Here is a 21,824-nt window from a genome sequence, read left to right as displayed (position 1 = left end):
AAAACCACATATTTTTTAAAAAACAAGGGATGTTAAACACTAATTTTGAGTAGTGATGATCTCTGGTAGCACAAAATAGAGGATAGGATAAAGGAGGAGCTTGTAGCTAAATATAAGTTATTGTCAATATTCTAGTTCTCATTTTGCATGATCATTCCCTAGGTTTTATAATTAAAATAATTAAATAAAAACAAAACACAAAAATGTCAAATATATTTCAAATCTTGTACAATTTGAAGAATAAGTTATTCATAAAGAAAAGCAATTTAAATCCTTTCAGGAAGTAAGTGGGATAAAAATAACAAAACTAAACTATTACAGCAATAATGTCTAATATTTATGAAGTGATTAAGATATGCCAAGAACTATGTTAAATGCTCCAAAGACATTATTTCATGTGATCTTTGAAACAGTTTTATAAATTTAGTACTTCTATTATTCCCATTTTACAGATGAGGTTACTGAGGTTTAGAAAAACTTAAAAATTAAGATCACACAGCATGTAGAAGAAAAAGCTATGGGCCTGAAATCTTGCTCGTGATGCTGCTCTTGCCCACTTTTCCAGCTAAATAAGTGTAAAATTCAAACAGGCTGTAGATGGCCATTTTTTTTTTTTTTTTTTTTTTTTTTTTTTGCCTTTTTCGTGACCGGCACTCAACCAGTGAGTGCACTGGCCATTCCTATATAGGATCCGAACCCGCAGCGGGATCGTCGCTGCGCTCCCAGCGCTGCACTCTCCCGAGTGCGCCACGGGCTCGGCCCTAGATGGCCATATATTGAATGAAGATTGAACTATCACTAACTGTTTTCACTGTATTATTTTCCATTACTCAACTGTCATTTGAAACAAGGATGTCCTCATATTTTTAAAAAGAATTCCAGTATCCATTTTCTTAGTTTTTCTTAAGAGAAAGTGGACAGTTTATCAAATAAAGTACCAGCAAAATGGCCTCAAGATATATCCTCATCAAAAGAACAGCCTGCCCCTTCAACAAGAAAATAATGGACCTTCTGTAAAAGGCCAGCTGGTAGTAAAGTACTTGGGGATTTGGGAAATAACTTCAAGTAAAAGGAAAGAAATCATTTCATGTAATATAAAATTACATTTTTACATTGTATAAATTTACCCTGTAGCCTATCTTTTTTATAAATCTATATAACTCTATTTACTCAAAAAAATATTTTGTGATGAAAATGTTTAATTTATTCAGAAATAACTTTATTTTTAGTCTTCTCAAATTTCCTTGGAAGTTCGTTTTTATATATCTCAACCGTGATGTTCTTCAATCTTTATTAGCATCTACATAGCAAGCGTTTCTGAGAGTGCTTATTTTTTAGCAAGCTGGAAAATGTTTTCCAAGTCCAGATGCTTCCCAACTTCCATTAGGTTTTTCCTGGTAAACACATCATAAGTTCAAAATATCATAAGTTGAAAATGCATTTAATACACCTAATCTACCAAACATCACAGTTCAGCTTAGCCTAGCCTACCTGGAACATGTTCAGGCTACGGCTGGGCAAAATCATCTAACACAAATCCTGTTTTATATTAAAGTGTTGACTATCTCGTGTAATTGATTGAATACTGTACTCAAAGTGAGAAACAGAATAGTTCTACGGGCCCATGAAGTACTTTTTCCACTAAATGCGCATCACTTCTACACCACCATAAAGTTGAAAAATTGTAAGTTGTAGATTAATGGGTACAAAGTTATAGGTAGCTAGGAAGAATAGGTTCTGGTATGCTAGGCTGACAATAGCTAATAATATATTGTATATTTCTAAATAGCTAGAAAAGAGGATCTTCAATTCAATCACCATAAAGAAAACAAATGTTTAGGTGATGGATATGCTACTACCTGAAGTGAATCATTGTACGATATTTGCAAGTATTGAAATAACACCCTGTATCCCACAAATATGTACAATCAAAAATAAAGATAAAAAAAAATTACAAGTCAGAACCATCTTAAGTTAGGTACTGTCTGTATACATTTTCCCTTTGAAATGATCAAATGCTGTTTTTCAGAGATAAATCTAGAGTCAGGGGTTAACTCCATGGCAATGGAATTAATGAGACTGTGTTTTGAACCAGGTGTTCCATCTGTTAACCTGACACAATTATGTTTCAACTAATGGATATGCAGTTTAATCATGAATATACAGTTTTAGAAAGACTCTAAAAAGATTTTAAAAGTACACAAATTATACTGATATTGTTGCAAAAATTGCTTTTGTTAATTATATATGGTCTGGGGAGACAGGTGTTGACTGAGGGCATGCGCATCTCAGGTGGTGACAGGGCAAAGGAAATAGGAAGGTCTGCCTGCCTTTACATGTAAGATGGTACTTCAAAAAGTTCATAGAAAGATTCGTATTATCCTCTAATTCTATTTTTCCTTGAAATTTTTGAAGTACCCTTGCACTGCTTTTCTCACATTGAGATGCACTGCCCTCTTTCCAACTATTAAACTCTTACTCATCATATTAAATACTAAACTGGTAATTGGTTCAGGAATATGAACCATGGTAGTGTGATCACGACTATGAGTTGGGGAGCTGGGCTTAGGTCAGCTTATAGACCACTGGCAGTGTCAACTCCATGGTTCCCTTCCTCTTCCTCTTTTTTCTTACAACCCAGAGAGTTTCTTGTTATATTTTTAAACTACTCTGAATTTGGAACACAAAACAAAAACCAGATAAGGCACTCTTCCAAAATACTGCATTTTACATCTCGGCAAGGATTTAATGCCTGTTTCCCTACTGGTTCTGATGTTACAACTTCCTCCTGGGCCAGTGGATGCTTTGCAGCTAGCTATCCATATGGGAGGGCCTCAGTATCAAAGAAAGGACAGTGTCATTTCAAAAATACTTCGCACTCATTTCAGTAACTTGGGGTTAGTACATGTTGATCAGATAAGCATTTATTTATCCTTATTTTGAAGAACTGGGCTAACTAATAAGATAATTATCAAAACCTAGGGCCAAATAGAATTTTGCATAGTAACCTTGTGCCCTCTCATAAAAGCAAATTTAATCTCTACAAAGCAAATGAATATTATATTTTCTACTTCTAATTCTGCAGCTTCTGTTTATGATCCAGCATAGGTATTTCTTATGCAAATGTAACTACATGACCATCTAAAATTTGGTTAGGATGGAAAGGGAAGAAATAAAGAACTCTTGATTTATCTCTTTTAGTTATTATGCACTAGTCCAGCTTGCTTCTTTTTTGTTGCACATCATTAATGATCCTAGTGTATTTTCTGCACTACTTACTTTGCCTTGCTTTTAGAGAAAAACAGTGTAATATCAATAGAAATAGTCATGACACTCAAAATTTGTCAGCACTTATGTTCTAGAAAGGCCCAGTTCCTATGTACAGAAAACTCAAAGTCTCAAAAAAACATACTTAAAAAGTCAATTTTTTAACTATTTATTTTTTTAATTGACACAAAAGTTGTATTTATTTATAGCATAAAATAAGATGTTTTGAAATATGTATGTGTTGTGGAATGGATAATTCAAGTTAATTGAAGTGTATACTACCTCACATACTTATCATTTATTTGTGGTAAGAACACTCAAAATCTACTTTCTTAGAAACTTTCAAATATACAATATATTGATATTAACTGTAGTCACCATGATATACAATAGATCTCTTGAACATAGTCCTTCTGTCTAACCAAAATTTTGTATCTTTTAATAAACATCTCTCCAATCTCCCTTCTCCCCTGTAGTTCCTGGTAACCACAACTCCACTCTCTGCTGCTGTGAGTTTGACTTTTTCACATTACACATGTAAGTGAGATCATGCAGTACTTGTCTTTCTGTGCCTGCCTTACTTCACTTCACAAAATATTCTCCAGGTTCATCTACATTGTCCCAAATGACAGGATTTTCTTCTTTTTAAAGGCAGAATAGTATTTTTTTTTAATCCATTCATCTTTTGGTGGATACTTAAGTTGATGCCATATCTTGGCTATGGTGAGTGATGCTGCAATGAACATGGGAGTGACGATATCTCTTCTATTGATGAAAAAAAATTCAAACAATAGGACAAATATAAAAGCATTTTGGATTATCTGCAGTTTTGGAATATCTTAATCAATCCACTCATCTCTGAGCATGAATAATGATGATCCTTATTTACTGCAAGGCAAACAAAGAAAGTGTGGTAAATAAACCATATTAAATGGCAATGTAATTTTATATCAGATATAGCTGATAAAATCATAGAGAACGTCTTGGCAATGAAGGTCATTTCCTCTGATACCAAAGGCCTCTCAAGCAAGACAGGATGCGGGGCAGGGCTTATGGGCACTGACTCTGGCCTTAGGCTCCTTGGGACTGAGTACGGGCTTCACCAGTTATGGGGTGGCAGATGGTGTGACTGAACCCTCTTCAGTTTCAGTTTCCTCATTTCTAAAGCGAGAATAGTGATAGGGTTTATTTTATGGGTTGCTGCGAGGCTTAAATAAGCCAGTATAAATAAAGTGCTTAGCAAAGTCAGCATTCCTATTGAAGCCATTTACCATTATATATATTATTATTCATTCAACAGTTATTGACTGAGTCGTAGCCATGTTCTGAGATATCGAAGATAAATAAGACAAGGCCCCTGCTCTCAGTGAGCTCACTTCCAGTGAGGATGATGAATATACAGATCGCTAAAAGTCACATTAAATGGATAACAGACACGTGCCAATTGTGTTACAGAGAGAAGGCAATGTCCATGGGGGCAGAAAACAGATAAAGATCAGAGCAATAAAGTTAAGTTTTTATTTGGAACAAGATAGCTCTTTGGACTTCTTGAAATAGAAGAATTAAATGAATGATTGAACTTTAACTTGATTGTTAAATCAGAGAAAATAAAAATATGCTATGAAGCTGAGTTTACCAGTATATAATAGATTATATAATAGTAATGAAAATGGAACATTCAAGTTTGGCAACACCATCCCATCTATGAACCAGGATCAGAAGGTATGGAGAATATTCTGAAACCATGTTTCATACATACTTTCCAAATAAAATAAAAGATGTTTTCCAAATGGGAAAAGAATTGCGCACCTAAAAATCCTGGGGAAAGAATGATTTCAGGAACAGTGCTAAGAGTGGTTTTACCCTTAAATGCCAGTTTTATCTTCAGATAAAAGCTGACAAGTCCAAACACATGTATGTCATAGGAATGGAAAATCACTCATATTTTTAGACTGAGGTCTTCAGCAGTCAATGAACAGTGTTTAATGCCATATGGAGGTAATTTAATATAAATTTTGCAATACTTGAACAAGCATCATCACCAAATCTGCTAAATGGGGTTACTGATTTTGTTTCTTTCTAGCACGATGATTTAGTTGTGCAATGGTGCTGTCACCAGATGAGATTAATCGCAATAATGATGCATCTTTTTGCTAAGGACATTATCATACATCATTTGAATACAGCCCAAGAGAAAAGGTTTCTAGTTAAACTTTCTAAATGTTACAAAATGGTTATAAAACATGAGATGAACTGTTGCAAATAAGCATTATTTTTATTTAAGTTTGGGGGGCACATGGCAAAATGATTATTCATTGGCAATGAAGTGATTTAGCAAATACACACACAGAGTATCTGGAGAGATGGTGAAAATTATATTATCCTATGATATCGATTTTATCTCATTCCAGTTACGTTCACAAGACTTTAGTTAACTGGCTTAAAAATGTCCTTATCTGTAAAACAGAAATAGTAATATTCATCTCAGAGGATCCTTATGAGTTAACGTCTTAAAAGTGCTCTGTAGCCTTAAAGTATTGTTTTCTCTTTTGTTTTTTTCTCCTCTTTCTCCTTCTCTGCCTACTCATTTTTCTTCCTTCTTTCCTTCCTCTGCTTATCTTCATCTTCCTCCTCTTCTTCATTCTCTCCTTTTTCTATTACTAAATAGTCATAATTTTACCACATCAAATATCTATAAAATGTGTCAAATATATATATAACATTTATATATTATATATTATATATAAATACATATATATAATGTATATATAATGTACCTTCAGGAATATTTTGTAAGCTTGCTTCAATAAGACATAGCTAAGACTAAACTCAAGGAAATTCTTACTGTGGTAAAGTTTTAGGCTCCAGTTTATTCCATTTTCATATCATAAGATTGTTTATCCTAAAAGTCTACCAATCATAACAGTATAATCTTAAGTTGACAATATAACCTGTTAGTTGAGAGCTTAGCATACAAACTTTTCTTGTTTTTTAGTAAGAACCAATTTTAAATTATTATTCATAAAATGTGATTTAAAACAATCAACTGTCACCTAATTGTAATCACACAATCTGTAACACCTACTTTCCTTACAACAATATTGTGGAAATTAACTAGAAAAAAATTATAAAACTCATTGCAAATTCTAAATACTATTGAAAAACTACTAATGAAAAAGCATGGAAAATATTCTTCTAGAAATTTTAGTTCCAATATAGTTTCTTTTACAAATTGTGTTTTTTGGGGTTTTTTTGCAATGTTTTTCAGTTGATCACTAATGATATTAATGGTACATATAATGCTTATTTAGCCACATATAGTAACTATCGGGTGAGGAAAGAAAGGATGAGCGTGACCTAACATAAGAAAAATGGCTAATTAAAAAAAAAAAACTTTGAAAAACAAGATCGTAAAATTCTTTTTATCATTTATATGCATGCTACATTTTATGCCTCTAAACAGAAATAGAACAAAGTTAATTTCAATACTCTCAGAAACATTTGAAATGTTTAGTAGTTTTGTTTTTAATAAATAAAATGTGTCAGTTTGTTTTGTGTTGCTATCACAAAATACCATAATGTGGGTAATTTATAAAGAACAGGAATTATTTCTCGCAGTTTTGAAGTCTGGGAAGTTCAAGATCAAGATACCTGCACCTGGTGTCTTGTGAGTGGCTTCTTGCTTCATCCTCACATGGCAGAAAGCAGAAGGGCAAGCTAAAAAGTGACAAACTCTCCATCAAGTCATTTTACAAAGGCGTCCAATCTTATTCATGAAGGAAAAGCCCTCACATCCCAATCATCTCTCAAACAGCCCACCTCTCAACACCACCACATTGGTAACACCTGAATTTTGGAGGGGACACTTTCAAACCACAGCAAGATGAGACATGTCAATTGATCCGCTATAGCACACAAGAATCAAGGAATTTGGTTTTCCACGGTGCGCTGACTAACACAGTAGTTAAGGAGAGACTTAAATGGAAGAGATTGAAGTTTCTTAAATAGGATAAAACCTCTTGAGGATGATCAGGGGTGACTTCTTGATTACCTGGAAGGAATAGGGAAACGCAAGTGAGTATTTCCTTCAGGTGCTTATTAGTTCTGTACCTGAGTTTTCCCATCCATAGAAAGGCAATCATAATAGAATCTACTTACCTCATAAAATTGCTATAAATAATTTGTAAGTTAAAGAACATACTTAAAACTATGCCTGGAACAAAAACAAGGAGAGCAGCTGAAGAGACAGTGTTGCTAGCAGAAATAAATGTGCTGTCTCTGTACGGCTCCTTGTGGTATTCAGAATTAGTTTCCTCACCCCACCTGTCGTCCCTTCCTCTCTCCTCTTCTGCTTCTCTTCTTTCCTTTCCTCTTGTGCCCTGGCTATCCTGTGGCCATGGCCATTTTATTTTTCTCTCTTACTCTCTCTCTCTCTTTCTGACTATGAATTTCTCAAATTCACTCTAAATTTCCACCCAACCATTCTCTGTCTCTCTCTGTCTCTCTGTCTTTCTCTGTCTCTCTCCCTCTCTTTCTCTCTTTCAGTTCTTGCCCCTTCATTTTTGCTGTTCAGGGCCTTTTAAAAATAAAGTTAAATTCTTTATGAACCACTTGATGGTCATTGGAGGGTTGACCTTGGAGTAAGAGTGTTGACAGGAGGGGGTTCTTCCAGAAAGATTCCCTCAGTGTTCTGAAGGAGTGCCCTTCAGTGTTGTGGATAAAGGGGTCACAGTGGTGCCTCCAGGACTGCCCCAAGAAGAAAAGCACCAATTTCATAGGTTCCTGTGTGTTGGGAAAATTAAGAAAATGTCAGGGCCCCTCAGATGTCCAGAATCTTGCCGAATATTTGCTGTAAATATCCTCAGGTGATCCTTGTTACTACTTAATGTAAATTGTGTATGGGCACCCAGGTGTCCAGGGTTGTGGACTTAAGTATAAAAGACTAACAGCTCTGATCCACAGTGCTTCTCAGAACTCTCAGAGAAGCCACTAGGATAGTTGCTCCTGGATCTGAATAAAACCCATTCATTTTTCTATACCCACAGCTCCCAGAACCTTTTTTTTTCTATTACCTAGCTCACAGACCTGCGTGTGGAGGGTTTGTAACCCAATCTGTGCGACAGACTCGAGGGGTCTGTAAGCCCTAGCTTTACACTGTGACATGGGACTCTCGAGCATTCACTAAGTATTTTATGTTGACTGCATGGAGTGCTGTTTAGAAGTCCAATGTCAGCCATGGTCATTACTACAGGACTCATCAAGCTGCAGTGAGGCACCATAACACAAATGAACCTGTGTCTTTCTTCACTGAGAGTCACAAACCTGAACTGAAAGCTTAAGGCAGCTGGAATCCAATTGTTTGCTTGGCCACGCTTTTTTCTCCTTAAAATATAGTACAATTCCTTTCTCTTAAAACCAATTAACAAGTTTAAATTTTACATAATAAAATGACTGAAATCTGTTAAATATGTACTCTGTGTATAAGGCCCTGTAACAACTCCTTTAATGGTACCATCACATGGGAGCCTTCCACAGTGTTTGGAGGTATCATCTTTATTTTACACATAAGGAAACAGTCTCAAGGGATTTACGTACTTGCACAAGTTTACAGGGGGGATAAATGTCAGAGTAGAGATTACAACTGAAGCATCTGATTCCAGTGTTCAGATTCTTAATTATTTTAGACTGATAAAAAGTTTGTGAGATGGCAGTTACGTGGTTCCCTGTGGTAAATACTGAACTGGATCTTCAATAGGATTTCTTTTTTCTTTTTTTTTTTTTTTGTCTTTTTCGTGACCGGCACTCAGCCAGTGAGTGCACCGGCCATTCCTATATAGGATCCGAACCCGAGGCGGGAGCCTCGCGCGCTCCTAGCGCCACACTCTCCCGAGTGCGCCACGGGCTCGGCCCCTCAATAGGATTTCTATTTAGCTACAAAATGTAGAGATATTGTGTAAGATACTGAGTGGAGCTATGTTGTTAACTGTGAAAATGATACACCATACACATTTGCACATGTATCTTCATTCTCATTCGTGCAAAAAATTAATTCAACTAGATTCTCCTCTTCAATCTCTCTCAATTGTCTTATCTAAACTGATCCTAGCAAACACAGTTTCTTGGCAGGATATGAATCCAAACAGCAACTTAGATAGCAATCTATTGATGAGAACTCCCATTATATTCTGAGCTATATTAATTATTAATGGTCTGAATGCAGGCAAGTTCCTGGACATTGCTGAATCATCTCAGATGCTGAGGTTCATCTTCAGGGGTTGTCACGATCTTACCAGGCAGTAAAACCAATTCTCTGAAGAATGACAACCTTCTAGGGTCATGACTAATAAAGTCATTATGAAAAAGAAAGCATTATTTTAAGACAAGAAAGGCCTCTTCTCTTCCCCATCTTAGAAAAGAATGTGTGTTTGTTTGGGGATTTAAATTTTAAGTGTTTTATGCATTTTCAAGCCCAGAATAGCAGTTTCTTTCACATGTTTTATGAATATTGAATACACAGGAAAATCAAAAAAGACCTCTGTTTAAATAAGAGACATTCTTGGGGGAAAACAGAAAATGAGAATCAGACAATGCATTACTAAATTATAGACAAGGATCAAGTACCTATACACTTTTTGCAATCGTTTTTGTACATTTCATTGCTTAGCTAATCCTCCTAAGGAAACTGGTAGCATCAACAATGGAAAGTACCATTTTATCTATCTTACACATGTAAAAGCAATCTATTTGAATGGAAGAAATATTGGAAAATGGGGCTTCATTTCTGAAAAGATTTAGATCTATAGAAATTTTATCACCCATGAAATCCTTTGGATGGTGTGAGGGCTTTGTTATTTCTTTGGTAAAACCAAAATATTAGCATAGAAATACAAAGAAAAAAACTGATAAAACTAATAATAGTTTACATTTTTGAAAATTAAACATCATTCTCTTGTATATATGATTTCAAGCATATATTTCACCTTCCTGCAAAACGTTATGTAAAAACTTATTACTTACAAATCTGTAATAAGTAGTCTATAATTAGTTAATATGGTAGAAACTTAAGTGAAAAAAATGTGCACTACAGTAACATGTTATATAAAAATGTAATGTTCGAAACTATGTATAGATCTATGAACCACAAGTGAGGTGGATTGGAGATGAAAAAGGGAGAAATTTAACAACTCATTATACCATAAGAAAATTGTATTATTTGGGGGTAAATCATGACTGTTCAAATATTTGGTCCTTCTCCATTATGAAGACATTTACAGAACATAAAATTATGAAAATACTCATTAGGTGAAGCAGGAATAGAGAACCAAATTTTAAAAAGGTAGATTCCTTTTTCCTAGGCTTAACTCTTCTTTATTAAATTAGTTGTGCCTACAAAATAGAGAAAGAAAATCATTTTACTTGAAATTAATTAATTGCATGTTTTTTAATTTGAATGCTCAAATTATCTAATTCAACAACAATTGTAATGCACATGTAAAAAGGGAGCTTTAGAAAAGACGTCTTTAAAAATCTACTTCATAGTCTTATCCCTGTTCATTTCTGATTCTTGCATGAAGAGAAAATGCTATTAATATAGTCTTTTTTGTGATATAAAATAGCTTTTCTTATGCTTATAATGATAAAAGATTAACATTGCATTTGTAAAGGCTACAGGACTTTTGGAAAATTATTCATTATATTAAGACTACATATTGTCTATTGCTCATTATATAAGGATTACATACTGTCTTTACACAATGAATTAGTTTTATTTTGTTTATGACATAAGTAAAATATTCTATGGTAGGTATTAAACATAATTTACTAGATCCTTGTTCACCTAGAATTTATGTTTAAAATATTTCTATCTCTGCCTATTCCTTCTTATTATATATCAAGTATATTAACTAATTTTGAATATTAAATATAGGAACCCTGAGGCATATTGTAATATTTGTAATCCTTCAAGCATCCATTTGGATGTGTTTTTATCTAAAATGTGTGAGGCGCCTTCTCTCTTAACCAAACAGTAATTGATATGTCTTGGCTTAGCATTGAAACAACAAATTTAGCAGCCAATAGATGGCACTGGAAGTACTGAAAACATTTTCTTTAACTTTTCTGTTCCATTGAGAATGATTATTTCCAAAAGCAAATGACAATTTATAAAGTTAAATTAAAAACAAAGGCACATTCAGAATGTCCATGTTGAAGAAATTCAAATATTTAATTGTTGCACACCTGTTGAAAATTTTAGCACCCTGCCAATATGAAACAATGCCTTCATTCTATACCATGTTGTAACTTATTAGTGTGTCATTCAAAGATGTTTTGCCACCACCTGCTAGGATTTCTGGGGAAGTCTGTAAGCTCAACTGGTATATGTGATGTCTGCAGAGTTTTTGTTTTTTTTACTGTTTGCCTGCTTGTGTGATCTTGGTGGGTGAGAATTACTGAGAAATGTAATTAAGTCTTTTCATTACTGGTCCTCACCTGGATTTTTCTAAAACCAACTTCACAAGCAACCTTTTCATTCTCTGTAGTAAACAAGACCATAAAATGTTCAATGAATCATGCAGAGTAAAAGAGAAAATGCAGGACAGCACTTTAGCACAGACTGCAGTGAACAGAGAAATCTATTTATAGGATGGAACTAATTTCCCACTAAAATTGGCTAACAATGGGCTTGGTTATGTAGACTTGGTAGAAAAAAATCCCATGTGAAGTTCAGTGGGAAAGCTACATACATAGGAAGCCAAACTAGTACTGTATCTGTTTTGTTAGATGATATCCAGTGACTTTACCTTAATCTTTGACATTTTTTTTTTTTTTTTGCAGTTACAGCAAGTATCTCACAAAGCAAGGTGATATTTTCAGAAAAGTGTTGTCAGCATGATGCAGCATCAAACATCACAGCTATTCCATCTTCAGATTACACCCCACCAATTTTTCAAAGCCCTGTCTTAAAACTATTGAAGCCATTGCTTTCATCTAAAAGAAGTTTAAATTGTTGCTTTATGAAAATTCAGCAACAAATGAAACTTACACGTAAAGACCACATTTTTCAATATATTTTATGCTTATGCATAAAATAACAAAACATTTAAGTTGCAAAGGTATTGACATTTTATTAATACTATTTTTGTGCACGGTATTAGCATGAAATAAATGTATGCACACATATATGTATATTCATATGAATATTTTTCGATGAAGTCAATCATGTATGTACATATGAAATGAGGTGATGCACCTGGAAGGCCAAATACAGTGCCTGGTTATTTTTCTAGTGCCTACTAAAATAGGTTGAAGGACAGACAGCTGAAATAATCTGTTGCCTCTTCAAATACTATATATATTTTTTTACTAATAATGTTTGCATAACTTCTCCCATCTCACTTTACTAAAACCATCCTTCTTTAATATCTGGTCTTAAGAAACTCTTTACATATTATTTCTTATATGAATACTCAATGCCCTGAATCATTGTGAAATGTGATCGTATTGCCCTTATTTCCTATGACCACACTAGCTTTATGTATTACACAAAGAATGGGACATTTTAAAAATTCTTCCCAACAAGGTTAGATATGTTTTCATGAGATTTGTGACACCTGCAGTTGAATAGTGGATTTCTGTTCAATTGCAGGAATTGAATCTTAAGGGAATTCCTTAATGTACCTAAGTATCTTTGAAGTTAACATATAAGGTGGGAGGGGGGCACATAAAAGAAGTGTCCACAAGTAATACTCAGAGATTTCCAGAATTCTACAATGAAAACCTCCTATGGAGTACTGCTCTGTGGCCTGCAGATACTTTTATCTTTAATACAACAGTATGACTTTGATGTCAGGAGGTCCCAGAATGACAACATTCATCTTGATCTTTGCATTTTAGTCTCAATATTTCCTTCCTTCTAAAATCCCTAGGTTTTCTTTTCCATTAAAAAAAACAAACATGTCACAACTACTCTCTTCTTTTACAAATTAGGTAAAAATTTTTAGACTAAAGGGTGTGGAATTGTATAGAAGCTTAACAGTGAATATTTAGCTATTACACTGCAAGGTTGTTAAATAAGCATTTGTTGCAAATGAATGAATGAATGAATGTACTGTAATCTAGATAACTTTAAACTTTGCTAAATTTGGTTAACAGGAAGTAACTCACACCAAGAGGAAATAAGAAATTTGATTCAGAATGTTTAGTGCAGTTTATAACAACAAAATAAATGGCAAAATAAAGCTGTGAATCTTCATATGACAGAAAAAATAATTATATGTGCCAGAGATGTTTTCCTGTCTGTCTTTTTATGGATTTAGACATATAGTTGGTGAGCTTTGAGTCTGTTAGAGAAGCAAAAAATTATAGGTCGTGCTTTGGGTAAGTTACCTAACTTCTCAAATCCTTAGCCGTCTTATGACTTCCTCATAGGAGTGTTTTGAGAACTATATTTAAAAATACATGTGCTGAACATGTGCAACTGCTGTTGATAACCATTTGGAAGTATCTCAATAGGTTAAACATAGAATTACCATATGACCCAAAAATTCTACTCTGAGGTATTCACCCAAAATAATTAAAAACAGATGTTTAAACAAAAATTTATATGAGTGTTTATAGCAGCATTATTCACAATAATCAAAAGAATGAAAACAACCCATATATCTATCACCTGAAGAATGGATAAGTAAATATGGTATACACATACAATGGAAAATTATTCAGGAATTAAAAACAAATAAAGAATTGATACCTGCTGTAACATAGATGAGTTTCGAAAACATGCTAAGTGAAAGAAACTAGACACAAAAGGCCATGTATCATATGATCTTATTTACAAGAAATATTTATAATAGGCAAATCCACAGAAACAGAAAGCAGCTTAGCTGTTGACAGGGGCTGGGGGAGGAGACAATGGGGAGCGACAGCTCAGTGGGTACAGGGTTTCCATTTGTGATGATGCAAAAGTTCTGGAAATAGATAATGGTGATAGTTGTACAACGTTGTGAATGTACTTAATGCCACTGAGTCATACATTTTTGAATTGTTAAAATGATAAATACTATGCTATGTGTATTTTATCACAATTATAAAAATATATAAAAATAAACACTACTAAGAAAAAACGCATTTGCTGAAAGTTCTGAACTCTCCACATGGATTAATGGACATAGTTTTGAGCTTGCCAGAATTCTTTATGACATGCTATATATGTGAAGATTAAGAATCACTCAAAGAAATATCAATAAAAGACTAGCCTGGGCAAACTACAATGAGGCTACAACTTCAAATCTTATTTATGTATCAGCTAGTTAGTCAAAGCTGCTTTGAAGAGAGTTTAAGCTCTAGTGTGGTAGAGTTTTGGTAGCTATAACAACATTGTTATTAATAACAATCAATATCCTGTGGCAGAAAAAACATTTTGTCTATTAGGGTTGTGTAAAGAGTGGACTTTAAAGATCATGCAAAGGATACAATTATGTTTTGTTTACCTTAAAATAATTTGTGTTCCACAGTCTCTTAGAACTAAAGAGAACTTAGAGATAATTTAACCCAACTACAGTTTTTAGATGAGAAAAGCAACCCCCTGAAAGGTCAAAAAACTTGCCTAAGATCAGTAAATGTGGGGTGTATAATATTCTGATGCCACCTAAACAGTTTATTGTCAAAAATATTGTCAACCTAACTATTCTCAATTTTCACATACCCACTATTCAATCAGTCTTGCAGGTAAAGATGCTGATTAGAGACGTCTGTTACACACATATTACGTGGAAATAAAGTCTAACATTTTAAAACTTTAATACCAAAACACTCATGCAAAAATATTACATTTTACACTAATAATTAGTGGCAGATTGGATGAGAAATATGTTTCTGATATCATTGACATATTTTGGCATATATACTTCTGCTTTTCATAAAAATAATTAACTGCAGAAACCATCTTTCATATAGTCTTATCTAGAATGGCTCCATAAAAGTAAACATTTACTGAATTCAGCCTTAAAGAAATGTAAGCCTAATTTACCAAAAGTATAAAGTGGAACTGAGACTAAAACTTAGGACTTAACTACCAATCACTCTATATGTATTTTTGTATTAAGTTAATTACAATACACTAAGGTAAGAAATACCTACCATGAGTAGAAAAATTTCAAGTGCCTATTTTATATTGTGTAATATTGTGTGTGTGTGTGTGTGTGCACGCGCTCATGGGTGCTTGGTGTTTATAATGTGGGTGAGGGAGGAAAGGTGTAGGAATAAATATGAATAAAACATGATTTCTGATTAATATTTGCTTAAACACTGTAATAGAGAAAATGTCATAATATGAAAAATTCAGTTGCTTTCAGTGCAACTCAGCAGTTCTCTTACCCATACCTAATTGACTTCCTATTAAACTTTCCACCAAAGTAATTTCAAATTTCCTCTAATCTCTCAAACAGCCTGATATACCCCTACTTTTCTATCCTACAGGCAAAGGGCCCCTCAACTGACGACTGAGATTAAGGTCATCATATAAGAGCTCCCTCAACTATCTTTCTCTTCCACCAAAATTGTCTGGGAATTATCACCCATACATTTCTGCAGTTCATCTCGCCTAAGGAGAAGTGTCCTTTTTCATCTCTGAGCTAAACTTTCTCATTCTCAGTCTGTGCTGGTTGTTCTACATTTGCTCTTTCCCATCTCTACATGATTTCTCTGCCTTCTGCTGCCCTGCTCTGAGTTCCAGAAGACTAGCCTCTTAACTATCACTCAGCCACTCATGGCTGCTGGTTTTCAGTTGGGTTTGGACAATGGCAGGTGCTGGAAGGAAATCAGAGTGTGAGAGGACAATGAGATCAGGGTCTGTATTTCCCCAACTCTATACTTTGCCCCATGCAGCTTTCCTGCTTGTCTGCAGTTTTAGCAGACTGTATATGAGCACTGGCTCTTATGGGTGACCTCTCTTCCTCTGCTTCAGCTCTCAGTTGGACTTGGCTAAACCATTCATCCCTGAGGCCTGAGGATGGTAAAGGCTTCCTGCTGTTAACAAGTTCCTGGGTGTCCCACCAACCTTTCTTGTTCCCTTAATCCTGTTGGCACTCTACAGATACTCCATCCCTTTCAAATAAATTCTTTTGAAAATGTCACCATCTGTATCCCAGTGGTACTGATTGATTCAAGCTTCTTTCATCCTCTCTGGGTTCAAACTTCAACTCTCTTTCTCACAATTTCATATTACTGCTCACAGTTTTGTAGTTTTTGTTTTCACTGATTTGTAAACAAGTCCAGATCTCTTCAGTATTGGGAAACCCTCTCTCATCTCTGTGACTCCTTCAGGTTGTTTCCCTATGGTAATCTTTCAATTCTTTCTTCAAAGTGTTGTCTATAAACATTAAATGTGATATGTGCTTCCACCACTGTTTTAATATAATTACATCTTATTAATTAATATATAACAAAAATAAGAAGACATAAATGCCTAGCTTAAATTGTTCTAGGACAGACACCCTGTAACCCCCACTCAGATCAAGACACGGAACACATCATCTCTCCAGAAGCTTCCTACACAGGACTTCCTAGTCATAAACCTCTCTCTACCTCCTGCATTAATAACTATCCTCTATGTTACAGTATTAACTTTCTTTCTTTATTTTAGAGCTTTACTACCAAAATAGACACAAGTAAAGAAAGGTTTATTTTGCTGTTTTTAAATTTCATGTAAATAAAATCATACAGTACTTACTGTGTTGGTTTCTTTCTCCTAACATTTTTCCTTTAAGATTCATGTTTTTATATGTATCTGTAGTTTATTTTCATTGTTTAGTATTCTAAACTTGTTTATTTTATAGTTGTAGTTTTGAGCTATGCATTACAAACCTTCAAGCACATGGACTCTGGTGAACATAAACAAACATTTCTGTAAGGTTTATGCCAAGGCATGGAATAGGCTGAGCCACATTACATCTGTCTTCCAGAGCTACCAGATATGGCCAGTGGTTTTCTAAAGTGATCTTAACAGTTTACACTCCTACCAGCAAATTATGAAAATTCCTATTGATCTATATCCTCACCAATTCTTGGTATTATCACACCATTGGATTTTTGCCATTCTGCTGACTCATCAGTTGTATGTTGTGATTTCTAGATTGAATTTATTTCTCCAATTACCAATGAAACTGAGAATTTTTTGAAGTGCATTTTAGGATTTTTGCCCATTTGCCTATTGTTTGCCTTTTTCTTACTGCTTTTTAAGAATTCTTAATATGTTCGTAGTATGAGATTTTATTGGTTATGTGTGCTGTAAATACCCTTTTCCCATCTGTGGGTTGCCTTCTTTTACTAAGTACTGTCTTTTGATGAGCATGAATTCTTTATTTTAATGTAGTCTACATATCAGTCTTTCTATTTTTGTCTGATTCTTTTTCTGTGTCTTGTTTAAGAAATCACTAATCCCAGGCTCTTAAAGACTATCTTAAGAGTCTACTATATTATATTCTGGAATTTTGCTTCATGCTTTTCACATTTAGGTCTATGATCCATCTAGAACTGATTGTACCTGTGTGCGCGCACGCACGTGTGTGTGTGTGTGTGTGTGTGTGTGTGTGTGTGTGTTGTGTATGTTTTAAGTGAGATAGGTGTTCATTTAATTTTGTGTTTTTCTTATGGATAAATAGTTTTTGCAACATTTATTGAAAAGACTATTTTTTTCAATGCTTTTCAGAGCTATCATTGCCAAAAAGCAAGTACTTGTATTTGGGTGGGTTTATTTCTGAGCTTCTGTTCTGTTTTATGACTATCTTTGTCCCTTCACTAATACCACCTGCTCTTAATTACTGTCTGTATCTTTAGAATTATTCTTGATATTTGTAGAGCATGTCTTATAACATTGATATTTTTCTTCAAGCTGTCTTGGCTGTTTTGGGCCCTCTACATTTTCACAAAAAATTTAGAGTTTGCTTTCAATTTACTTAAAAATTTACTTAAAAAAGTAAAGACAATGGTATTTTGATTATAATTGCAGCAAATGTAGAGATCAATTTGGAGTGTGTTGATACAACTCCAATATTGAATTGTCCAACTCACGAATGGAAGAATATGAAATACCTTGTGAATTTGTATATTAGCCTTGCACAGGGCCATACCAATCTCATTACTGTTCCGAAACAGACTTGTTGGAATTGAGAATCAGAGTAGATGAGCTAAAAGAATTTTAAGTGGTATCCAAAAAATAGAATACTGGAATTTGAATTTGTTAGGTGATGCAGCTATTAGTGATGATAAAGTCAAGGCACAGGGAGCTGAAGAAGGGTAAAAGAAATCATTATTGGAGATGAGAAGTCTGAACAACTGAAAAGTGCAGGATCTGGACTCCAGATACTATTTTAGAGTTGGAAAATGGGGATAATAGAAGTATCTACTAGTAAGTTTATTGTAAGGATTAAATGAGATATAAAGCAGCGTGTGATATAATGTATTTATTTATCACCTACTGTTTATTTAATATTATTAAGTTCCTCTTCTGTAATTAAGGTAGGCTTGTTTCACAGAAATCTTCCTAAGCTTATGTGTACTGTTCACATTTAGGTTTTCTCTTTGACACTGCACTGAACAGCTTTTTGAAGGGGTGGGGTGTGGGGCAAATGGGATACAAATATATGAACTATATGATTATAAATGTGTATTTAGGCAATAAACATGGCTGGAACTAGATATAGTTTCTGAAGTTATGTATAAGATAAATATGCATTCTATGTATGGTCTACTTTGGTCAACCATAAAAAATATTAGTTCAGAAAATAGTAAACTAAAAACAATAAAAAATACAGAGTGAATTGCTTAATATTCATCATATTGCCAAATAACTTTTTATATGCAGTCTTCTAGCATAATCACAATCTGTGAAAAAAAAGAAAAGACTAGTGCTCACTCTTCAAGTGATTTTGTTCTCTCCAAAAAATATAAACAAAAATATAAAAATCAAAATATTGAGTCTATTGAAATATACAGACTAATAATAACCATATGGTTTTGTCTTTGATTTTGTTTGTGTTGTGTATCACATTTATTGACTTGCATGTATTGAACCATCCTTGCATCCCTGGGATGAATCCCACTTGATCATGGTGCATAATTTTTTAATGTGTTGCTGTATTCAGATTGCTAATATTTTGCTGAGGATTTTTGCAATTATGTTTATCAAAGATATTGGCTTATAGTTTTCTTTTTTTGTTATATCTTTGACTGGTTTTGATATCGAGTGATGCTGACCTCATAGTATGGGTTTGGGAGCAAATCTGTTTCAAATTTTTGGAATAGTTTGAAGAGAATTGATATTAATTCCTCTTGAAAGGTTTGATGGAATTCAGCAGTAAAGCCATCTGGTCCTGGGCTTTTCTTTGTTGAGAGATTGCTAATGTTTCAAATTTGTTGTTTGTTATTGGTCTGTTCATGTTTTCTGTTTCTTCTTGGTTTAGTTCTGGTAGTTTCTATGTGTCCAGAAATTTATCCATTTCCTCCAGGTATTCAAATTTGTTTTCATACAATTCTTTATAATAGTCTCTAATGATTCTTTGTATTTCTTTGGTATTGGTGGTAATGTCTCCTCTTCCATTTATGATTTTTGTTATTTGGGTCTTCTCTCTTCTATTTTAGTAGGCCTAGCTAATGGTTTGTCTACTTGTTTATCTTCTCAAATAACCAAGTTTTTGTTTCATTGATCTTTGTATTGTTTTGGAGGTCTCTATTTCATTTAGTTGCTGCTCTGATGTTCGTCATGTCTTTCCATCTACTAATTTAGGGATTATATTGTTCCTGTTCTTCTAGTTCTTTGAGGTGTAGCGTTAGGTTGTTTACTTGAAATCTTTCTATTCTTTTGATGTAAGCATTTATCATAATACATTTCCCTCTCAGTACTGTTTTTGCTGTATCCCACAGGTTTTAGTATGATGTGTCCTTATTTTCATTAGTTTCAAGAAATTTTTTGATTTCCTGTTTAATTTCTTCTTGGACCCATAGGTCATTCAGGAGCATGTTGTTCAATTTCCAGGTATTTACATAGTTTCCAGAGTTTCTCTTGTTATTGATATCAAGTTTTAATGTGTTGTGGTCTGAAAAGACACCTGAAGTGATTTCAATTTTTAAAAATTTGTTGACACTTGATTTGTGACTTAACATGTAATCTATCCTGGAGAATGTTCCATGTGCCGATGAATGTATATTCTGTAGGTGTTGGATAAAATGTTTTGTAAGTATATGCAAAATCCAATTGGTCTCAAGTGTGGTTTTAATCCTGTGTTTCTCTGTTGATTTGTTGTCTAATGTGTTCAATGCTAAGAAAGGAGTGTTCAGATCCCCAATTATGATCATATTGGGGTCTATCTCTTACTCAATGTTTGACAGTGTTTGCTTTATATATCTGGGTGCTCCAGTGTTGGGTGCATATATATTTATGATTGTTATGTCTCCTTGCTGGATAGATCCCTTTATCATGTGTAATTGGCCTTCTTTATCTCTTTTTATGGTTTTTGGCTTAAAGTCTATTTTATCTGATATAAGAATAGCTACTCTTGCTCATCTTCAGTTTCCATTTGTGTGGTCTATCTTTTTCCATTGCTTCATTATTAGTCTGTGTGTATGTTTACAGGTGAGGTGAATCTCTTGTAGTCAGTAGATAGTTGAGTCTAACTTTTATTTATTTATTTTTTTTGTCTTTTTGTGACTGGTAAGGGGATCGCAACCCTTGGCATGGTGTCGCCCGCACTGTGCTCAGCCAGTGAGCGCACCGGCCATTCCTATATAGGATCTGAACCCGCGGCGGGAGCGCTGCTGCGCTCCCAAACTCTGCACTCTCCCGAGTGTGCCACGGGGCTGGCCCTTGAGTCTAACTTTTTAATCCAATCAGTCAGTCTGTGTCTTCTCAGTGTGGAATTTAATCCATTTGCATTTAGGGTTGTTATTGAAAGGTATTGTCTTACTTGCACATTTAATTGCTTTTTGTATAGTTGATTTAAATATCTTTAGTTCCTTTCCCTTTTATTGTTTGTTTCAGTGTTTGTTGGTTTATCGAGGTAGTATGGTGTAGATTTTTCTTTCTCATTTGCATATCTGCTCTACCTGTAGTGTTTGTTCTTTCTCATGTATTCATTGTTCTGATTATTGCTTTTAGGGTGCTAGGTGCAGGACTCCCTTAAGGACTTCTCATAGAGTTGGTTGTATGGTGGTAAACTCCTGCAGCTTTTGTGTCTGGAAAATACACTATTTCCCCTTCATTTCTGAAGGATACCCTTGCTGGATATAGTATTCTTGGCTGGCAGTTTTTTTTCCTTTAGTACTTTGAATATATCACCCCATTCTCTTTTGGCCTGTAGGGTTTCTGCTGAGAAGTCTGCTTTTAGTCTGATGGGGACTCCTTTAAAGGTCACTTGTCACTTTTCCCTTGATATTTTTAGAATTCTCTCTTTTTCTTCAACTTTTGACAGTTTGACTACAATGTGTCTCAAACAGGATCTTTTTGGATTGAAGCTATTCAGGGATCTTTGAGACTCTTAGATCTGGAGGTCCATATCTCTATA

At 34.3% G+C, this 21,824-nt stretch overlaps 1 long non-coding RNA gene across 4 annotated transcripts in view; it reads right to left on the bottom strand.

Moving 5' to 3' along the window:
* Positions 1 to 3,492: 3,492 nt before the first annotated feature.
* The window catches only part of LOC134360340 (uncharacterized), a 118,839-nt gene continuing 100,507 nt past the window's right edge, over positions 3,493 to 21,824 (bottom strand). Inside the window, exons 4-5 of one of the 4 annotated variants that reach the window (XR_010021323.1) lie at positions 6,919 to 7,318; positions 3,493 to 4,155 (exon numbers count right to left, since the gene is read on the bottom strand). This is a non-coding gene — a long non-coding RNA (uncharacterized LOC134360340). Of the gene's footprint in view, positions 4,156 to 6,717; positions 7,319 to 21,824 lie in introns of those variants that run through there. The other 3 variants (XR_010021325.1, XR_010021324.1, XR_010021322.1) reach the window with 3 other exon arrangements.

Source organism: Cynocephalus volans, chromosome 12, assembly GCF_027409185.1.
Source record: "Cynocephalus volans isolate mCynVol1 chromosome 12, mCynVol1.pri, whole genome shotgun sequence".
Classification (NCBI taxonomy): domain Eukaryota; kingdom Metazoa; phylum Chordata; class Mammalia; order Dermoptera; family Cynocephalidae; genus Cynocephalus; species Cynocephalus volans.
This window is presented reverse-complemented; position numbering and strand designations above follow the sequence as displayed.